Source organism: Aedes aegypti, chromosome 2 (assembly GCF_002204515.2).
Source record: "Aedes aegypti strain LVP_AGWG chromosome 2, AaegL5.0 Primary Assembly, whole genome shotgun sequence".
NCBI lineage: Eukaryota > Metazoa > Arthropoda > Insecta > Diptera > Culicidae > Aedes > Aedes aegypti.
In genome coordinates, this window is record NC_035108.1 from 220,416,664 (window position 1) to 220,438,766 (window position 22,103).

Genomic DNA, 22,103 nt, shown 5'->3' on the forward strand with positions numbered 1-22,103 from the left:
AATCAACTTGTGGGGGCAAAACCCCCACCCCCCTATTTCATAACACCAAAACAGTTGTTGAATTCAAATTCTACCAAACGTCATGCCACGCTGAAGTAACGCGCAAATTAGAACCTTACAAATGTAAATCTTTCGCATCAGCATGTATCTATTATTGAACAATAACATCAGAACAAACGTCTGTAGGTATGCATTATATATGCAGAATCGATGAAAAGAAATCACTCATGTTAGTTAGGCCCTATTGAAGTGACAGCACAAAAATGCACAAGGGGCTACCATTAACAACGCGGTTATTTTTTCCCAATTGGTCATTGGGAAGAATTTCTCCCTTCCCCCAATAAATGACTACGTGGTTTATGGATGACCGATAAGCACGCATTTTTTTAATTGATTTATTAACCCTAGAAATACTCAAATGGGTGGATGTTGTTTCTAATATTTAATAGAGAACATATTTTTATATCCGATTATAATAAAAAAGTATGTTTTTCATATCTAAATCGCTATTCCATATTACCCTAAGTCCCTAATATTGGCACAAATTGATCAATTTCTAAATTCAATTCGTTGTTTCACCTCAGGACGCAAGATTGCATTACTTCCTAGCGTATTTTAGTGAAAAAATGTTAACAAACTCGCATTTTGTCACCTTTATTCACAGAAGAGAGGATCGATGAAGAGAAATCGATCATGCGACTTGCGCCCTTATTATAGCACACGTTGGAATTTGCCTTCTTTCGAGCTATTTGAGCCATTTGAGCACGTCACAAACCATGTGCTTATTTGGACGGAGCATTTTATTTTCATACTTTTGTAAGGTTCCAGTCAATTGACTTAGGGGATTTTTGCACATTATTTGATGATTTATCGCAAATTCATCATTTTTCCCATTAAAAGCAAGACAATATCGTTTAGGTATTCATTTTAATACCCCTTCCCCTATTGACAGCAGTGTAATTTATTGGCAGTTTCAGTATAGTTACACATCAGTTTCAAAATAACCTAAGATTTCTGGGTAACTAATGTGTAACAAACGAGTAACTTGCTGACAGTGGTTAACACTACATGTCAAAAGTTTTCATATGTATTGTTAATTTTGATATAAGAACTTTATTATTTTTTGACTAGTTATTGTTTTCATAGATATTTTTCCAGTGATTAATTAAAATTGTTGAATTAACAATTTGCAGCCTCTCTAACAGCTTTTTAATAGTTGTCATCATTTTAGATTGGCTGTCCTCAAACTGTTATTCGGAAGTGTATCTGCAGCAAGATGAAATTAAATGGCGATTTATGATAGGCAACCGAGAAAATCCAACTGTGGGACACGTAACAACGTGATTTTGGAATCACAATCTTCACAAACAATTAAATGAAAATCAAAAACACTGCTGATTTGAGTAACAGTGTCAATTTCCATTTTTTGTGTCAGTTATAATGGAATAATATCTCAACAATCCAGGTATCATGTGTTATTCATTATAAAATTATTATCTATTTTATGAGCGCGTCAATTTTGAGCAAGTAAAATGATTGATTTCACCACAAATTCAAATCGGCATGTTAAATCTATTATGTATTTGTGAATAATTACGCGTTCGAAAATCATACATATTACTTTTATTGACATTCAATTCTAAAATGGTTGTTCGGTTTCAAAACTATCAGAAAGTAACAACAACTTCAACGCCGTCTCATTTATTTTGTCGCAGGAAAACCCATGCGTAATCAACAAATTACATAGCAGTCGCTTGTAAACTTCTTATGTAACGAACAAACAAGTTACATAAGGCTCGACTTTTTGCGCTTTTTCGGTTACATAGCAGTATGTTTTCATGTTGCAAATGTATCATATTGTAACTATTGAATATGTGAAGTAGCCGTTGCTGTAAGCTACTTGTAACAATATGTGCTGCTTGGGTACATATTCCAACATTTCAGCTAGGTAGTTCATCAGATGTTAAAACGAAACATTTTTTTAAGAGTAGACTCAAACAATATTCAACACAGATCTTTCGAACGACTTCAAAAACCCACAATAACTCGTATAAATTTTATCGAAATCAAGATAGGTAGCATTTCATTGAATCATCCAAGTTTTACACAACTTGGAGATTTACATTAATATTACTAAACGATTTCAAATAATCTTATTATTGAGTTTTTTCCATTCAGTGTGGTTTGATCATTAACGTATAGTATGGGAAAATTGTGGTGTAATGAAATTAAGTTTAGGAACTTCTAGTATACCGTGTTGATTCGAAGTGTCCGGATACTGCGAATCCCGGACACCGGCCTTAAATCACCTAAAAAATCATTTTTTGATATCTTTTTTGCATGCAGATTGTAGAAGACATCTTATTTATGGATTATATGAGCAATTCTCTCTGAAGCCAGGCCGCCATCGGCATCCATCGTTAGAATTCCAATTTTATGTCACTGATAGCTAGTTTTCGATAACTTGTTTCTTTGTAGTACAAAAAAAGATTTTTGTATTGATTGCATTCGCCATATACGTCAAAATTGTATAACATGATTTAGAAAATCGTTCTTTTGATAGGGTAAATACCATTGCTCACCTAGTTTTTGTAGCCTATCTTACGCAATTTTTCCTCAGCTTTCTGATGGTGATCTCAGAATTCAAAACTAGCGGTGCGCTAATGGTAAAAAAACGATTTTTCTAACAAAATTCAAGATGGCGAAATGGCCAAATTTTTTTCGAGTTCGAATGAAAGCTATATCCTTTCTCTATACGATGCCACTAAGTTTGCTATGTGTTCCTAGCGAAATATGAGACATATCCCGTGAAGAAATACCCAAGATTTATCAAAAAATGGGCTTTTTTGCAAACTGTTCAGTAGAGACACTGACACTGACACGTTAATGCTTCCAGTGGGCATTTTGCCCTTTGAAGGAAGCACCACACTAGACAACGGACTAGCATGCAACGCCCAGTGGCACAGTCAGAAAACATTCCTCACGAAAAGTTTGTCCGGTCTGCAGCGGGAATCGAACCCACACTCCTTAGCACGATGCGGCTAAATGCCTGGTGACACTAACCGCACGGCTACGAAGCCCACACACAGAGATGGTCGGGTTTCACGTTTTTCTAACCCGAACCCGACTTATTTTATTTCTTCAAACCCGGACCCGACCCGAACTCGAAAAATTTTTGCTGTATAAACCCGAACCCGACCCGAAACCCGAAAAAAAATTGTAAGGAAAACCCGAGTTTGAAAAGATGGTAAATTCATCGTTTCTGATGCAAAGGGAAGCTTTTAGGTTGTTACTCTGTTCACAATTCTCACCAAACCTGACCTAAACCCGACTCAAACCCGACTTTTTGTAAGCCCGAACTCGACCCGTACCCGATAATTTTGTAGCCTTCAAACCCGACCCGAACCCGAACCCGACAAATTTCAAATTTTCAAACCCGAGACCCGACCATCTCTACTGTTCAGCTAGCTGGCGTACGAGGGGTCCACCAATTTGAGAAAACAGAAAGGACCACCCTAAGTTTTATCGAAAACTAGCGATCAGGGACATAAAATTGGAATTCTAACGATGGGTGCAAATGGCGGCCTGGTTTCAGCGAGAAGTGCTCATATGTCAAAAAAAAAATCGAAATTCGGTCCAAAAACACCGTTAAAAAAACCACTGTCCATCTTTCGAAGCGTCCGGCAATTCGATGCAACACAGTATTATATATATATATATATATATATATATATATATATATATATATATATATATATATATATATATATATATATATATATATATATATATATATATATATATATTATTAGATAACTCGAAAGTCAAAATTTTGAGATATGCAACTTTGAAAATGTGACCGTTTTACAGAGTAATGGTTTGAATCACACGCTTATGAGCTGTGGATATTTTTCAGATCTAATTGAGAATGATGTTTTAGTCAAAAATTTCAAATAACGAGTTATCTAGTTGTAGCATCAAGGGAACGATATGGTGATAACGGACACACTTAATAAATTACGTTACATGAGAATTTTAGACTTAAATTACAAAAAAAAAAATCCCAAACTGTGGAAAAGCACTTTACTAAGAGATTTCAAACCGAATTCCACTTTTATTGTTAATAAGCTGTCATGAATAAGTGACGAACTCTTTAAAATTTCATCCCATAGAGATCGAAGAACAAATTGTTCGTAAACGTTTCAAAAATACTTAAATCTCATCAATTTTTGAAAATTGAATATAAAGCTTCAGATATTGAAGTACAGTGGGATTCTGTTTTTAGCATGCTCCATTTTTGGCATGCCCCATTTTTGGCACTCCCCGGTTTTGGCAACAAAATTGATCCGTTTGTGGCAACATTTATGAATACCATTAAAATTTGTAGTTTTTCGTAAATTTCCTTGTGCTTTTGTTTAAGTTATTTGAGAAGCAAACCAGCTTCACGCTTATCGCATTCCACAGTTCAATTTTTGCTGATATTCTCTCAAATCTCACTTACTTCTAGGAGTACCGTATGCGCTTATTTATTTCGATGGTTGTGTGGTTTTAACCCTTCATGAAGTCATTTTTCTCCATAAGTATCTCATCTAGAGTTCCAAAATCTTTTCTCATGAGCTTACGCTGTATGACCAGTCCACTTGACTATTCCGGTAGATTATTCAGTTAATGATAACCAGTTTTCTTCAGATTTGGAACAGCTCGGTTGAACAACGAATCTGTGTGTTGAGAATGAGGGGCAAGTTCTTCAACTACAGCCTGATCAGCATATATGCGCCAACGAACGATAAGCCCGATGACATGAAGGATGAGTTCTATGAGAGCCTGGATAAGGCCTACGGAGAGTGCCCAAAACAAGACGTCAAGATAGTCATTGGCGACGCAAATGCGCAGATCGGGAAAGAAGATTTCTTCCGACCCGTTATTGGAACGGAAAGCCTTCATTCCGTTACCAATGATAATGGCCTGCGGCTAGTAACCTTCGCTGCTGCTAGAGGGATGGCAATCAGCAGTACCTACTTCGCACGAAAGAATATCCGCAAACACACCTGGCGACACCCGAGTGGCGATGCCTTCTCCCAAATAGACCACGTGCTGGTTGATGGGCGACATTCCTCAGATGTCATGGATGTCAGGACCTTCCGAGGCCCTAATATCGACTCGGATCATTATCTCGTTGTAGCTAAAATTCGGGCGCGGTTGTCCAGCGTCACGAGTTCCGCAACGCACAGAACGCTACGCTTCAATATACAACGCTTGTCGACTGATGGGGTAGCTGCGCAGTACCGTCAGCAACTAGACGAGAAGTTGGGAAGAGTCAACGTTGCTGGAGACGTCGACAGCCTGTGGGACCCTATCCACGAAGCTGTGACAACAACGGCGCGGGAAGTGATCGGCACTGGTCAACGACGAAGACGAAACGACTGGTTCGATGAAGAGTGCCAGAGAGTGACAGACATGAAGAATGTCGCCAGAAGCCGTATGCTTGTGGCCGGTACCCGACAGAACAGAGAGCGGTACAGGGCAGCGAGAGCCGAAGAAAAGCGAATCCACCGCAGAAAGAAAAGGCAGCACGAAGAAAGTGTGGTAGCTGACGCACAAGAAAGCATGAACCGAAATGATATGCGGAGATTTTATGCAACGGTCAATGGTGCGCGGCACAATACCGTACCAGTGCCCGCAATGTGCAATGACCGAGAAGGGAATTTGCTGACCGATAAAACGGCGGTGGCTGCCAGGTGGAAGGAGCACTTCCAGCAATTGTTGAACGGTGAGAATGGAAATGTAGCGAGGAACAGGATGAACATAGATGATGACGATCAAGCTGTGGACCCACCGACCATAGGAGAGGTTAAAAAGGCTATCAGCGAGCTGAAGAACTGTAAGGCTGCTGGGAAGGACGAGATCCCGGTCGAGCTTCTCAAGCACGGAAGCGAGCAGCTTTACCAGTCGATCCACCGAGTACTTCTGAAGGTATGGGAGGACGAAGAATTGCCCACCGGCTGGTTGGATGGCCTCATCCGCCCTATCTACAAGAAAGGGCACAGACTGGAGTGTGCCAATTACAGAGGAATTACCCTGCTGAATTCGGCGTACAAAATTCTGTCGCGCATCCTGTTTAACAGACTGAGACCGCTCGAGGAGTCCTTCGTCGGCGAATACCAAGCTGGTTTTCGTGAGGGCCGTTCGACAACGGACCAGATGTTTAGCTTGCGAATGATCCTAGACAAATTCCGGGAGTATAACTTGCAGACTCACCATCTGTTTATTGATTTCAAGGCGGCGTACGACTCAGTGAAAAGAAATGAGCTTTGGCAGATAATGTCTGAAAATGGTTTTCCGGCGAAACTAATTAGGCTGATACGTGCTACGCTGGATGGTTCGAAATCAAGTGTTCGGATCGCAGACGAGGTATCAACCTCGTTCGTGACGTTAGACGGATTGAAGCAGGGAGACGCACTTTCGAATTTACTGTTCAACATTGCACTTGAGGGTGCTATTAGGAGATCTGGCGTGCAAAGAAATGGCACTATTATCACAAGGTCGCACATGCTCCTTGGCTTTGCGGACGATATAGACCTGATTGGAATCGATCGCAGGTCAGTGAAAGAGGCCTTCGTGCCTCTGAAGAGGGAGACAGCGAGGATAGGCCTGACCATCAATTCTACCAAGACGAAATACATGGCTGCAGGTAGAGATAGAGTCAGGCATGGTGGTGTAAGTGCTGAGGTAGTGTTTGATGGGGATGTGTTTGAAGTTGTTGAAGAATTTGTTTACCTTGGAACACTTGTGACATGTGACAACGACGTTTCCCGCGAAGTGAAAAGACGTGTTGCGGCTGCGAATAGGGCCTTTTACGGACTACGTAACCAGCTTAGGTCCCGCAGCTTGCAAACCGAAACTAAATTCGCCCTGTATAAAACATTGATTCTCCCGGTGGCTCTCTACGGGCACGAAGCGTGGACGTTGAAAGAGTCAGACCGGAAAGCTCTCGGTGTTTTCGAGCGTAAAGTGCTGCGGACAATACTCGGTGGGAAACTCGAAAATGGTGTGTGGCGCAGACGCATGAATCACGAGTTGTATCAAGTGTACAAAGATGCGAATATTATCAATCGTGTAAAATACGGCAGACTTCAGTGGGCTGGTCACTTAGTGCGAATGTCGGAAGAAAGAATTGCGAAAATAATATTCAGCAGGGAACCAGGTAGAGGCCGGCGGCTTCGGGGAAGACCACGAATACGCTGGCTGTACGCAGTGGAAGAGGACCTGGCGACCCTAAACGTTCGGGGCAACTGGAGAAGTTTCGCCCAAGACCGACGAAGATGGAGCTCTACAATACGCCCGGCAATGGCGTGATGCTACGCTGTAGCCATCAAGGTATCAAGGTATCGGTTGAACAACGCAGCATTGACATAAGAGGAACAAAAAGTCTATAATACACACAGAGTTTCAATCAAAAAATTCGTCACGCCTCACAGCTCATTGCTCTTATTATTGTAGAATGTCATGCATTGCGTATGTATTATATACTAGTGGTCCCGGCAAACTTCGTCTTGCCATCAAGTAGGCTGTTGAAAAACGCCATGAAACGCTCCGTGCAAAATGGAAGTTCCGTTCACTCCTGTTTTTTCTATTTTACCGTTAAATATCCTTTGCTTTTTATGCACACGAACACGTCGGAACACTTCAAGAACATAAATATGGAACAACTTTCAAAATCCAATAGCCCGTTCTCAAGCCATTTCGTGACATACAAACACACTTCCATTTTTATTTATATAGAAGATAGATATATACATATTATGTAGAAACATACCATTACAATAGTAGCAAATCAGACAAGTCGTGTATCTCAACTATTTAGGCGGCATCCACAAATTACGTAACGCTCTAGGGGGAGGGGGGAAGTAGGCTCAAGCGTTACGGCTCATACAAAAATTTAAAAATTTTCATACAAAAAGCGTTACGGAGGGGGAGGGAGGGGGTCAAAAATTTCCAATTTTAGCGTTACGTATTAAATGGACGCCGAAATTTCATACAATAAACTGCGTATTTCATGTAATTTTGTATTAAAGTAAATTTCAGAAGTGTCAACATGTAATCCATAACTTTCACAATACCTAAAGCAGTACTTCCCAAACTGTGCGCCGCGGTGCCCCGGTGCGCCGTACAAGTTTTCCAGGACACGGTTCAAAAAAACTTTCAATAAACTGTTGAATCAATTGTAAAAGTAATAAACCAAGTGAATGTTTACGTAATTCTGGCGCAAAGGGTCAAAAGGCGCAAAATTTAAAACACTCGTTTTGATAACCCAAGTCTGCAGCGCCGAAATTAGTAGCTCTATTGCTCCATTATAGTCGAAATCTCTGCAATTAGGCTTACCCAACAATATTCAAATTATGTGATGACATCGATGCTGACCCTTTTATAGTTCTTCATAGCTCATTTACTTATATTTAACATTTGTTTTTAAGAAATAAGGAGTTTTAACGTTCGTTTCAAGCTGGAAAAGCGCCAGTATGCCTCAGCGTGCAAGATTTTTCTGCTCATATTAGCTACGTAACAGATTTGTTTGATCCCTTTTTATATGGATAGGCTTTACAAAAATAAGAAGGATGATTGATTAAATTGTTTGAACTTTGAAGAAATGACCATCGACCACATATCATTTTTTTTTTCAAGTAAGTATCTAGAACGATACATTTCCGTCAGAACGAAGTACCAGATTTTATACTTTTCAACGAAAGTCTACAGTGAGGCTATTGAACAATTTCACCCATTAATCATATCCACTCATAGTTTTTAAATATGTGTTATTTTACGTTTGTAATTATAACCATTTTGAAAAAAAAAACTAAATATCAAACAATTCTATGAAAATTTATAATTTTTCAAAATGATTTTCTCTCAAAAGCAAATATAAAATGTAGACGTAAAAGTTGCGGGAATTTGTCGTTTTGTTCACTGATTGTAATGCGAAAACTAAAACTTATTTTACTGTTAGAGTGGAATATTGCCTTATTAACACTAAATCTTCATGGTTATATATTTTATTTGCATTTCCTCCTTTATTTGTAAGACATGATTCTAATCTTCTTGACATTCTAAGCTTCAACACTGATCTAAAATTTATAAACACAAAATGTCGTAAATTAATTTATATGATATTTTTTATACTTCGGCGTAACCAGTATGAAGGTGCGCCACGCCATTCCCTGAAAATTGTTAAGGCACAGATAACAGATGTTTATGCTAGAACAAAAATCTTCTGGAAACTTGGGTAAATATTCAAACTGCTGCAATCATTGTTGAATATAAGATTTTTTAAATGTTTCATATTCACCACTGACATCACCATGGGAGCTTAGCGATAAAAGCATTACCACGATGTTGCTACTTGTGTTGTCATTTAAAAAAACCATCAATAGTCTTACACAGTTTTAAAATCGGACTTAAATGTCTGTTATCTGTGGGCCCCACGATCTTTGAAAGTTTGGGAACCTCTGACCTAGAGAAATAAATAATCCACAAGCTTCTTCTATATGCCGTTTAAAGCGCCATCATGACAAATGATTGTTCGCAGTCTAAATTACACTTTATTCTCAATAACGTCATTGAAGCGTGCGATGAATACAACACATACTCTGTATGACGTTCGGAATTTAAGAAACTATCCAACATTCTACACAAGTGTTGCTCAGGCTAAAGTATACTGTGTGCCATATCAAGAATCAAGTATAACAATGTTCCTTACGAGATTCTGGTAACTCTTACGGGATCCTATGGTTTTAAAATAAGCGTCTGTCGTTTCCAGCACATTCTTGAAAATACTGAGTGAAATCTAGATGTTCCTATCGGAAACTAGGGCTTTCTAATTCTAGTTTATAATTAGTTATAGGAATGCTGTACAAAATCTGCCGGTTCCTTGAGTTTACAAAGAGTTTTTAAGGTGACCTTTGAATTTATAGCAATATCACTGCGGAATCTTAAAATTATAAGCGGTATCCTTAACATTCATAGCAAGTTCTTTGGTAGATGTGAATTCTTATCTGACCCCGAAGCAAGATCCTGAGAATTGTTCTTTATTACATTCTTACATTCTTTTGTGGATTCCTGGCGAGCTACTTCAGAGTTCAACGGGTTTCTGTAGGTTCTCAAGGGACAATTGGGATTTTTATTGGGCTTCTTCTTCTTCTTTCTGGCGTTACGTCCCCACTGGGACAAAGCCTGCTTCTCAGGTTAGTGTTCTTATGAGCACTTCCACAGTTATTAACTGAGAGCTTTCTATGCCAATTGACCATTTTTGCATGTGTATATCGTGTGGCAGGTACGATGATACTCTATGCCCTGGGAATCGAGAAAATTTCCTTTACGAAAAGATCCTCGACCAGCGGGATTCGAACCCACGACCCTCAGCATGGTCATACTGAATAGCTGCACGTTTACCGATTTTATTTTTATTGGGCTCTTGGGAATTAATAGCCGGATTCTGCAGTTCTTGTTAAATTTCGAAGTTGATTTCGGTAGGATAGGATTATGTTACAAATCTATAGAGTCTTCATTTTAATTGTGACAGGCGTTATACACACTTGTCATTGCTGAAATATCATAAATTACGTTTTATAAGCTTCATGTATACTATTTATATACATACACTCTCGTGCAAAAGTTTGGGTTCACCCCCTCAAAAACATACAAAAGTGTTTTGTCCATATCTCTGTGATTACACGTCCAATTGAAACTCTTTAAGCCGAATTCGAAAGGCAAGGAGTTATTCTTACTTCGTATGTATTTTTCCAAAAACATTCTTTGAACTTTGTATACTAAATTTTTACTTAAAGTTGTGACATTTTTCAAAAAACACACTGAAAAATCATATTGAATTTCCTCAGCATTGGGGCGACCAAAATTTTAAATCAAAGTGTCATTAGAATCGTTATCTTATATTCTTTAAAGAGACCCCACGAAATTTTGGTGGAAAAATCTGGAAAGTATTCAAAATCAATGAAACAGTCAGTCATGTCATCGTGCAAAAGTTTGGGTTCACCCCTCAGTAAGATGCAAATCGTGCAAAAGTTTGAGTTCACCTGAGCCGCACGCACATCATTTTTGTCAATATCTAATTTTTAATATTTTTCAACCGATTTTAATAGTTTAAATCTTTGTTAAGCGCAAATAATGGTGCGTACATGATTGGTTTGAGATTTCAAAGATTTAAGTAAGTTCAGGTGAACCCAAACTTTTGCACGATACACCATACTGAGGGGTGAACCCATACTTTTGCACGATGACTCCAATGACTGTTTCATTGATTTTGGATACTTTTCAGATTTTTCCGCCAAAATTTCGTGGGGGCTTTTCAAAGAATATAAGATTACGATTCTAATGACACTTTGATTTAAAATTTTGGTCTACCCAATGCTGAGGAAATTAGCTATGATTTTTCAGTGCTTTTTTTTGGAAAATGTCACAACTATAAGTAAAAATATAGTATACAAAGTTCATAGAATGTTTTTGGAAAGATACATACGAAGTAAGAATAACTCTTTGCCTTTCGAATGCGACTTAGAGAGTTTTAATTGGACGTTTAATCACAGAGATATGGACAGAACACTTTTGTATGTTTTTTAGGGGGTGAACCCAAACTTATGCACGAGAGTGTATGTATATAAATAGTATACATGAAGCTTATAAAACGTAATTTATGATATTTCAGCAATGACAAGTGTGTATAACGCCTGTCACAATTAAAATGACGACTCTATAGATTTGTAACATACACACACACCGATACGTTAATGCTTCCAGTGGACGATTTGTCCTTTGAAGGAAGCACCACACTAGACAAGGGACTAGCATGCAACGCCCAGTGGCACAGTCGAAATACATTTCTGACGAAAAGTTTTCCGGACTGAAGCGGGAATCGAACCCACACTCCTTGACTCGATGCGGCTAAATGTTTGGTAACACTAACCGCACGGCTACGAAGCCCCTACCGAAATCAACTTCGAAGTGGACCGTTCGGAAGTCTGGCCATCATTTGGTTCCATAATGATAATCAAATGATATTCTTGAAATTTAAAAAAATGGGTTCCGATTTTGTTACGGTTCCGTTTCTGGCAACTGGAAATTTCGACTTTGTTGCCAAAAACGGAATCCCACTGTACTATATTATTATGCAATGAGTGCATTTGCATTCCTTTTGCATAGCTGATTAACATAAACTATTTTATATAGTTAAGTATATAGTGGGTCTCACATTATAAAAGCTACCCTGTTTTACGATACTTCAAAATTATGATTTCTTTGCAGGATTAAAGCCGCAATTTTAGCGTTACGTATTAAATGGACGCCGAAATTTCATACAATAAACTGCGTATTTCATGTAATTTTGTATTAAAGTAAATTTCAGAAGTGTCAACATGTAATCCATAACTTTCACAATACCTAAAGCAGTACTTCCCAAACTGTGCGCCGCGGTGCCCCGGTGCGCCGTACAAGTTTTCCAGGACACGGTTCAAAAAAACTTTCAATAAACTGTTGAATCAATTGTAAAAGTAATAAACCAAGTGAATGTTTACGTAATTCTGGCGCAAAGGGTCAAAAGGCGCAAAATTTAAAACACTCGTTTTGATAACCCAAGTCTGCAGCGCCGAAATTAGTAGCTCTATTGCTCCATTATAGTCGAAATCTCTGCAATTAGGCTTACCCAACAATATTCAAATTATGTGATGACATCGATGCTGACCCTTTTATAGTTCTTCATAGCTCATTTACTTATATTTAACATTTGTTTTTAAGAAATAAGGAGTTTTAACGTTCGTTTCAAGCTGGAAAAGCGCCAGTATGCCTCAGCGTGCAAGATTTTTCTGCTCATATTAGCTACGTAACAGATTTGTTTGATCCCTTTTTATATGGATAGGCTTTACAAAAATAAGAAGGATGATTGATTAAATTGTTTGAACTTTGAAGAAATGACCATCGACCACATATCATTTTTTTTTTCAAGTAAGTATCTAGAACGATACATTTCCGTCAGAACGAAGTACCAGATTTTATACTTTTCAACGAAAGTCTACAGTGAGGCTATTGAACAATTTCACCCATTAATCATATCCACTCATAGTTTTTAAATATGTGTTATTTTACGTTTGTAATTATAACCATTTTGAAAAAAAAAACTAAATATCAAACAATTCTATGAAAATTTATAATTTTTCAAAATGATTTTCTCTCAAAAGCAAATATAAAATGTAGACGTAAAAGTTGCGGGAATTTGTCGTTTTGTTCACTGATTGTAATGCGAAAACTAAAACTTATTTTACTGTTAGAGTGGAATATTGCCTTATTAACACTAAATCTTCATGGTTATATATTTTATTTGCATTTCCTCCTTTATTTGTAAGACATGATTCTAATCTTCTTGACATTCTAAGCTTCAACACTGATCTAAAATTTATAAACACAAAATGTCGTAAATTAATTTATATGATATTTTTTATACTTCGGCGTAACCAGTATGAAGGTGCGCCACGCCATTCCCTGAAAATTGTTAAGGCACAGATAACAGATGTTTATGCTAGAACAAAAATCTTCTGGAAACTTGGGTAAATATTCAAACTGCTGCAATCATTGTTGAATATAAGATTTTTTAAATGTTTCATATTCACCACTGACATCACCATGGGAGCTTAGCGATAAAAGCATTACCACGATGTTGCTACTTGTGTTGTCATTTAAAAAAACCATCAATAGTCTTACACAGTTTTAAAATCGGACTTAAATGTCTGTTATCTGTGGGCCCCACGATCTTTGAAAGTTTGGGAACCTCTGACCTAGAGAAATAAATAATCCACAAGCTTCTTCTATATGCCGTTTAAAGCGCCATCATGACAAATGATTGTTCGCAGTCTAAATTACACTTTATTCTCAATAACGTCATTGAAGCGTGCGATGAATACAACACATACTCTGTATGACGTTCGGAATTTAAGAAACTATCCAACATTCTACACAAGTGTTGCTCAGGCTAAAGTATACTGTGTGCCATATCAAGAATCAAGTATAACAATGTTCCTTACGAGATTCTGGTAACTCTTACGGGATCCTATGGTTTTAAAATAAGCGTCTGTCGTTTCCAGCACATTCTTGAAAATACTGAGTGAAATCTAGATGTTCCTATCGGAAACTAGGGCTTTCTAATTCTAGTTTATAATTAGTTATAGGAATGCTGTACAAAATCTGCCGGTTCCTTGAGTTTACAAAGAGTTTTTAAGGTGACCTTTGAATTTATAGCAATATCACTGCGGAATCTTAAAATTATAAGCGGTATCCTTAACATTCATAGCAAGTTCTTTGGTAGATGTGAATTCTTATCTGACCCCGAAGCAAGATCCTGAGAATTGTTCTTTATTACATTCTTACATTCTTTTGTGGATTCCTGGCGAGCTACTTCAGAGTTCAACGGGTTTCTGTAGGTTCTCAAGGGACAATTGGGATTTTTATTGGGCTTCTTCTTCTTCTTTCTGGCGTTACGTCCCCACTGGGACAAAGCCTGCTTCTCAGGTTAGTGTTCTTATGAGCACTTCCACAGTTATTAACTGAGAGCTTTCTATGCCAATTGACCATTTTTGCATGTGTATATCGTGTGGCAGGTACGATGATACTCTATGCCCTGGGAATCGAGAAAATTTCCTTTACGAAAAGATCCTCGACCAGCGGGATTCGAACCCACGACCCTCAGCATGGTCATACTGAATAGCTGCACGTTTACCGATTTTATTTTTATTGGGCTCTTGGGAATTAATAGCCGGATTCTGCAGTTCTTGTTAAATTTCGAAGTTGATTTCGGTAGGATAGGATTATGTTACAAATCTATAGAGTCTTCATTTTAATTGTGACAGGCGTTATACACACTTGTCATTGCTGAAATATCATAAATTACGTTTTATAAGCTTCATGTATACTATTTATATACATACACTCTCGTGCAAAAGTTTGGGTTCACCCCCTCAAAAACATACAAAAGTGTTTTGTCCATATCTCTGTGATTACACGTCCAATTGAAACTCTTTAAGCCGAATTCGAAAGGCAAGGAGTTATTCTTACTTCGTATGTATTTTTCCAAAAACATTCTTTGAACTTTGTATACTAAATTTTTACTTAAAGTTGTGACATTTTTCAAAAAACACACTGAAAAATCATATTGAATTTCCTCAGCATTGGGGCGACCAAAATTTTAAATCAAAGTGTCATTAGAATCGTTATCTTATATTCTTTAAAGAGACCCCACGAAATTTTGGTGGAAAAATCTGGAAAGTATTCAAAATCAATGAAACAGTCAGTCATGTCATCGTGCAAAAGTTTGGGTTCACCCCTCAGTAAGATGCAAATCGTGCAAAAGTTTGAGTTCACCTGAGCCGCACGCACATCATTTTTGTCAATATCTAATTTTTAATATTTTTCAACCGATTTTAATAGTTTAAATCTTTGTTAAGCGCAAATAATGGTGCGTACATGATTGGTTTGAGATTTCAAAGATTTAAGTAAGTTCAGGTGAACCCAAACTTTTGCACGATACACCATACTGAGGGGTGAACCCATACTTTTGCACGATGACTCCAATGACTGTTTCATTGATTTTGGATACTTTTCAGATTTTTCCGCCAAAATTTCGTGGGGGCTTTTCAAAGAATATAAGATTACGATTCTAATGACACTTTGATTTAAAATTTTGGTCTACCCAATGCTGAGGAAATTAGCTATGATTTTTCAGTGCTTTTTTTTGGAAAATGTCACAACTATAAGTAAAAATATAGTATACAAAGTTCATAGAATGTTTTTGGAAAGATACATACGAAGTAAGAATAACTCTTTGCCTTTCGAATGCGACTTAGAGAGTTTTAATTGGACGTTTAATCACAGAGATATGGACAGAACACTTTTGTATGTTTTTTAGGGGGTGAACCCAAACTTATGCACGAGAGTGTATGTATATAAATAGTATACATGAAGCTTATAAAACGTAATTTATGATATTTCAGCAATGACAAGTGTGTATAACGCCTGTCACAATTAAAATGACGACTCTATAGATTTGTAACATACACACACACCGATACGTTAATGCTTCCAGTGGACGATTTGTCCTTTGAAGGAAGCACCACACTAGACAAGGGACTAGCATGCAACGCCCAGTGGCACAGTCGAAATACATTTCTGACGAAAAGTTTTCCGGACTGAAGCGGGAATCGAACCCACACTCCTTGACTCGATGCGGCTAAATGTTTGGTAACACTAACCGCACGGCTACGAAGCCCCTACCGAAATCAACTTCGAAGTGGACCGTTCGGAAGTCTGGCCATCATTTGGTTCCATAATGATAATCAAATGATATTCTTGAAATTTAAAAAAATGGGTTCCGATTTTGTTACGGTTCCGTTTCTGGCAACTGGAAATTTCGACTTTGTTGCCAAAAACGGAATCCCACTGTACTATATTATTATGCAATGAGTGCATTTGCATTCCTTTTGCATAGCTGATTAACATAAACTATTTTATATAGTTAAGTATATAGTGGGTCTCACATTATAAAAGCTACCCTGTTTTACGATACTTCAAAATTATGATTTCTTTGCAGGATTAAAGCCGCATTTAGGAAAAAAAATATTATTGTATACTATTATTATGCGAAATAGTGTACGGATGAATTCGTTAAGAATTATTATATCCCTTTCGGGACGAAGCAGAACAAATGTGCTGGACATACTTTTTCAAAGAGCTATTCAAAGCTGGAATCAAATATATTTTATTATAATATTTTAATCTTCATAGCCAATGAATTATGTCAACACCTCATGAAGAGTACAGTTGATTCTGGAACGATATCATTTAACAACAGCAATTTGAAAGATCATCCGTCCCGAAAGGGATATATATCCATCACTGATCTCTATAGGAATCCAACAGTTTAAGGACTTTTGGAAAAATGTCAGCCATATATATATAAAAAAACGTGCCAAGCATAACACATAACGTGCACATGCATAACCGAAAACACCAATCTGAAAAAATAAAATAAAAATACATTGCCAAATCGCTAACGACTCTGGTCGGCTTAAATTCTTAAATAAAACTATGTTATATCGTTAAGTATATAGTGGGTCTCACATTATTAAAGTTTGAAACTTTTGAAACTTTTTCAAATTCGCAAGTTTGCTGAAGCTTAATCTGAATTATAACCCTAACAAAGAATGGTCTTAAATGAAAATTATACACCATTCTAACTTCATAACTCATGAAATACTTAAATATATGTGTTAAAATTCATGTTTTGCCAAGTTTCTGTGGACAAAATTTATTTAAATCTGTCCACCAACTATCCAGAGCTGACCGTTTTATAAGAAATTCGGAAGCATTGTACAGTCATCTCTCCCTTACTCGATATTGAAGGGACCATCGAGTTAGGGAGGTATCGAGATACAGAACACAAAAGCAGTGCAACTGCGTTCTAAGGGACCATCGAGTTAGCCATGAAAACCAACTTTTACTATGGTTCTCTAACTCGATATCGAGATATGGAATATCGAGTAAGGGAGAGTTAACTGTATAATATTGTTTGCAATTTCTTATCGTAATAGGCTGTCTTTCATCACGCCAATCTGTCATGAAACGGCCTACTTTCCTGCACTGAAGTATGCAGTGCGGGAATAGTCATTACGCAACTGAAACCAGTGCAGTTATGATTCATTACGCAACTGTATTGAGTTGCGTTATGAATTATAACACAACAATTTATCAGGAATTGTAAAGGAATGGTGAATGCATGCCTATATAATTTCTGATACCCTCAAGCGGTCTTCCACGAAATTACAAAAAATGTTGTACGTAACACGTTGCAGAACTCGATTTTTACAGCACTCCTCGTAATTATCCTACTCGGCAAGCCTCGTTGGATAAATTTACGACTCGTGCTGTAAAAATCATCATTCTGCAATTTGTTCCGTAAACTACTATTATGCGGTGCAAAAAATAGTTCAAAATGGACTGTTTTCATGTTATTAATTTGCTTTTCATTCATAACGTAGGATTAGGAAATGCAAAGCATATTCATAGGTCAAAGTTCAACTGCTCTTGGCAGAAGCTTAACAATCCTTAGTGCTTGAAAGGATGATAATTAGAATAATCCTTAATGTGATGCATTCCTGGGAAGTTCGCTATCAATGAACTTTACCAAACTTACGTATTATTTAGTATAAAAAAAGTTATTGATTCAAACGATTATAAGATTTTTCATTAGTACCGAAAATACCAGTGTCCAGTACCGGCATTTCGGTACCAAAAATTGATCGGCATTACCGGTACTTTCGGTACCGTTACTCCCGGTACCAAAACCCTAATTTTTTTAAGTAAATTTTTAAAATAAATTGAATAATGGAATTGTGATTTTATTACGCAGGTTGTCATATCATTTTGAAAATAAAGGTATTTTTTATTATTGGTGTCTCTAATGACTAATATCGCTCATGGAATAATTCACAAAGCAATTCCAACGGCAAAATTTTATTTGATGAAGATATTTCTCAATTTAATACCCTGATATCCCTACTCGTTTTTCCTCTACTAGAATCCCTTCTTCGGTTGATTTGTTCTTAACCAACTCTAGTCACCTTTGTAACAAACTGGTTTCTCACGCTGATTTTTGTTCTGATCGTGTCCCTGATACATTCCAAATATTCCAGAAGCAATTCTCAATCCTAACAGCTGCACATTCAATTATTTACGAGTACATATGAAATATACATCGATAGTGATTTTGATTGTAACATATCCTTACAAGCAAAACTTTAATACAAGCGTGACGTACTTAATGGACGAACTGTAGCCCATTCAAGAATATGGCATGTTTAGTTAATACTATTTTATTGGTTTTTGTTTTATGCTCTTTCGATAATGTGTTCAAAATTGGCAACTGTTTACCTTTGTCTGATATGCACAAATTAATACCAAAAATAGTACCAATAATTCTTTATATAGTTTAGATATTTTTCAACCTTACATAATCATTGATCTTTAGAGCTAGGACATGTACTGTGTATTAAAATCATATACGTTCATATCCATCATATACAATTTATTGGATATTAGGGTAACGGTCGTATTTTAGACCCCCTTAGGAAGGGATTTTAGTTTTTTACTCCAATTAATTGATTGCACAGCGTAACCAAGTCAAAGAACATGCCAAAGTGTAGAGAAAAACTTCCTCTACGAGATAAAAATGCCCAAACGGACATGTAGGATCCAGAAAACGTCGAAAATATTTGAATTATGAAGCACTGTTTTCCATTATTTTGGACACAGCAATGCATTTTGGACCCTCAAAGTATATGTTTTGGACACTCGGCATTTTTTATCGTTCAGCGACAAAGTCCATGACACTGGTTGTATATGTTTGCCCATAGTCTAACCAATCGATTGACAATGAAAAACCGATGAAATTTTGTGCTATTAGCTTGGAAGTTTGAAAAAAGTTTTAGTTTACATTTGAAAAATTTCGGTTGGCTTCAATTTCTATGTGTAACGTGTTGTAGCGGTTGCATGGATGAACCGATTAAATTAGATTTATTTCTGATAAAATAAACACATTTTCTATGTACAAACGGTTGATGCAAGTGCGGAATAGTCCTATCTTTCCAAATGGCATGCAAATTGAGTTGGTCTTTCGATTTAAACTGGTAAATTTGCAGGAAAATGGCCCAGGATGTCCAAAATATATTGGTTACCCTATTATTGAGCTTGATTACTACGAGTCAAAATATCAATGCGCCTTTTCATAGAATGAACATTAGGATACAATGTTGTATCGAACAAAAAAAAAAAGAATATGTTATGCGTTTTCCTCGAACGCTATTTCAGACTCAAACTAGCAACTGAAATTTACAGAAGTTGTTGGCCTAATGGATTCAAATATAAACTTTTTTTTATTATTCTTATCACTGAAATCGAACATTTCCAAGCCAAACGATTGACTTTCTCATGGCATATATTTTTCAACATCAACATCAATGACCATAAATTAGCTAAGACTCAAGCGTCAAAATTTACATATATGTTAATTTGCATGCATATAGATGTGATGTTGTATGTATTGGTACGATTCTAACCCCCCCGAATCCCATTACCTCGAATGTCATTAACCCGAACGCCATTACCCCGAATTCCAAAACCCCGAATGATCCATCACCCCGAATGACATTACCCAGAATTCCAATATCATGGGGAAATATCATCAATATCATCATGTGAAGATAATTGTAAATTCGGGGAAAAAGCATTCGGGGTGATGGAATTCGGGATAATGGTACATTGGGGGTAATGGAATTCGGGGTGGTGGCATACTGGGAAATGGCATTCGGGGTAATGGGGTAGAATCTATTGGTACTATACTTTCTCTGTGAAGTTTACCTTTCATTAAAGAAACTCTTATGCAACTGATTGGTCTAGCCAAATTTAGAAATCCTGATAATTTTGAACAATTTTATGCTATAAAAACCCGACGATATAATTTGCATGTACTGTTCTAGTTAGTAGCTTTCGATGATGCGTCAAGTTGTACAGCATCTTCTACAGCCTCAGTACAAACTACGATAGGAAGAAACCTTGTTTGCGACGTACTCCAATCAAACCATCCCAACTTTCTCTTCGCACTGCATGATGAGCCTTGTTTATTCTGCGTCATGTTATTGATATACTTGTGTATGCAATGCTCGTAGTGATATCGATTTTAGGATCAAATTGTTCCTTCACTTCGTATAAAGAAATCAAAAGTTTTTACATAAATATCTGTCTTGACAACATAATGCTCGAGCTATTGAGATGCATCGGGGAAAAAAAATCCCAGAACAAATCAATAGAATGCTCACCAAGCTGTGATAAGTGCTCTAATTTGCGCGACCTTCTGTATGTGTGCAATAAAATGGCTCGTATTGTGGAATCTACAGCCCAAAAGCTTATTGCTAGATTGGCGAGTGGTTGGAGCCCGTTATAGCAGATGTAATGGATACTTACACTAGGTTGATTTATCTATTTCCCGAGGTTTTAGTTTCCAAACAATGGTAGTCAAATTGTTCTAAATTGATTTTTTCAATGCACTTTTTGCTTGGTTCTTCGAGGAAAGTAAGTCAACTTTCAAAAAACTGGTTTATTTCCACTTGTCACAGATAATACGAACTCAACACACTGGAATCTTGAACAACACAATATGATTGCACACTTCTTATCAAATTTGCACAACACTTGAATCACAAACAATCAATTTTTTGGAAAATTCCTTCGCTGAAATGGACACGAGCTGCGATGGATGACTTGAGCTCCTATCGAAGAACCTACAAGAAAGTGCAAAAGCTTTTTTCATTCATGTTTCCATTTGTGCGGGGGAGAGTGAAGCAGCATGTGGCATTGAGCAAGGAGAGAGTTACAATGTTCGAAACACTGAAGAAGAAAAAGAAGTTGTGTAATACAGTACGAATGAAGGTGGAGAACTGTCAGATTTCATTTCATACCATAAGCATATGATAATTGAGTATGAGCAGAAAATCATGAGCAATTGAAACTTGATCGTACCATGACACTCAATAAGCTTCACATATTAGAATGGATGGATAATTTCGAATATACTAACCGTCATAAGAGAATTTATCACGACCTAGTTCAAAGCACCTTCTCGTATCTTTCGTATGACATTAAGTGTTTAACGCGAAATTCATTTATTGATCATTTTCGAAAATTTTCACTCATGCGCAATACCAACGTTCGTATCGGGGTAATGCATTACGACAGATAAGGCTCCACAGTATTTGCCATGGACTGTTTCACTCAAGGTAAATGCAATATTTGAATTGAATGGTTTGAAATTGACGTTAAATACATGTTGCAATTCATAAAATATTAAAAAATTTCTACGTGAGTTGTATGCTACATTAGTCTGTCATTTGATTGTTATTTCCATAGATTTAGTTTCCACCACTACATATTTTCATAATTGCATTTACCCCTCTATTATTGGCTTAATTTTCTTTTCACTGTAAATTATCACAATCGCGATA

At 37.1% G+C, this 22,103-nt stretch overlaps 1 protein-coding gene across 1 annotated transcript in view; it reads right to left on the reverse strand.

Moving 5' to 3' along the window:
• LOC5567709 (ras-related protein Rab-3) overlaps positions 1–21,780 on the reverse strand; it is a 75,690-nt gene extending 53,910 nt beyond the window's left edge. Inside the window, exons 1-2 of the mRNA XM_001651825.2 lie at positions 21,680–21,780; positions 21,067–21,383 (exon numbers count right to left, since the gene is read on the reverse strand). The gene's annotated coding sequence lies outside the window, so the exon portion shown is untranslated. The remainder of the gene's footprint in view (positions 1–21,066; positions 21,384–21,679) is intronic.
• Positions 21,781–22,103: the final 323 nt, after the last annotated feature.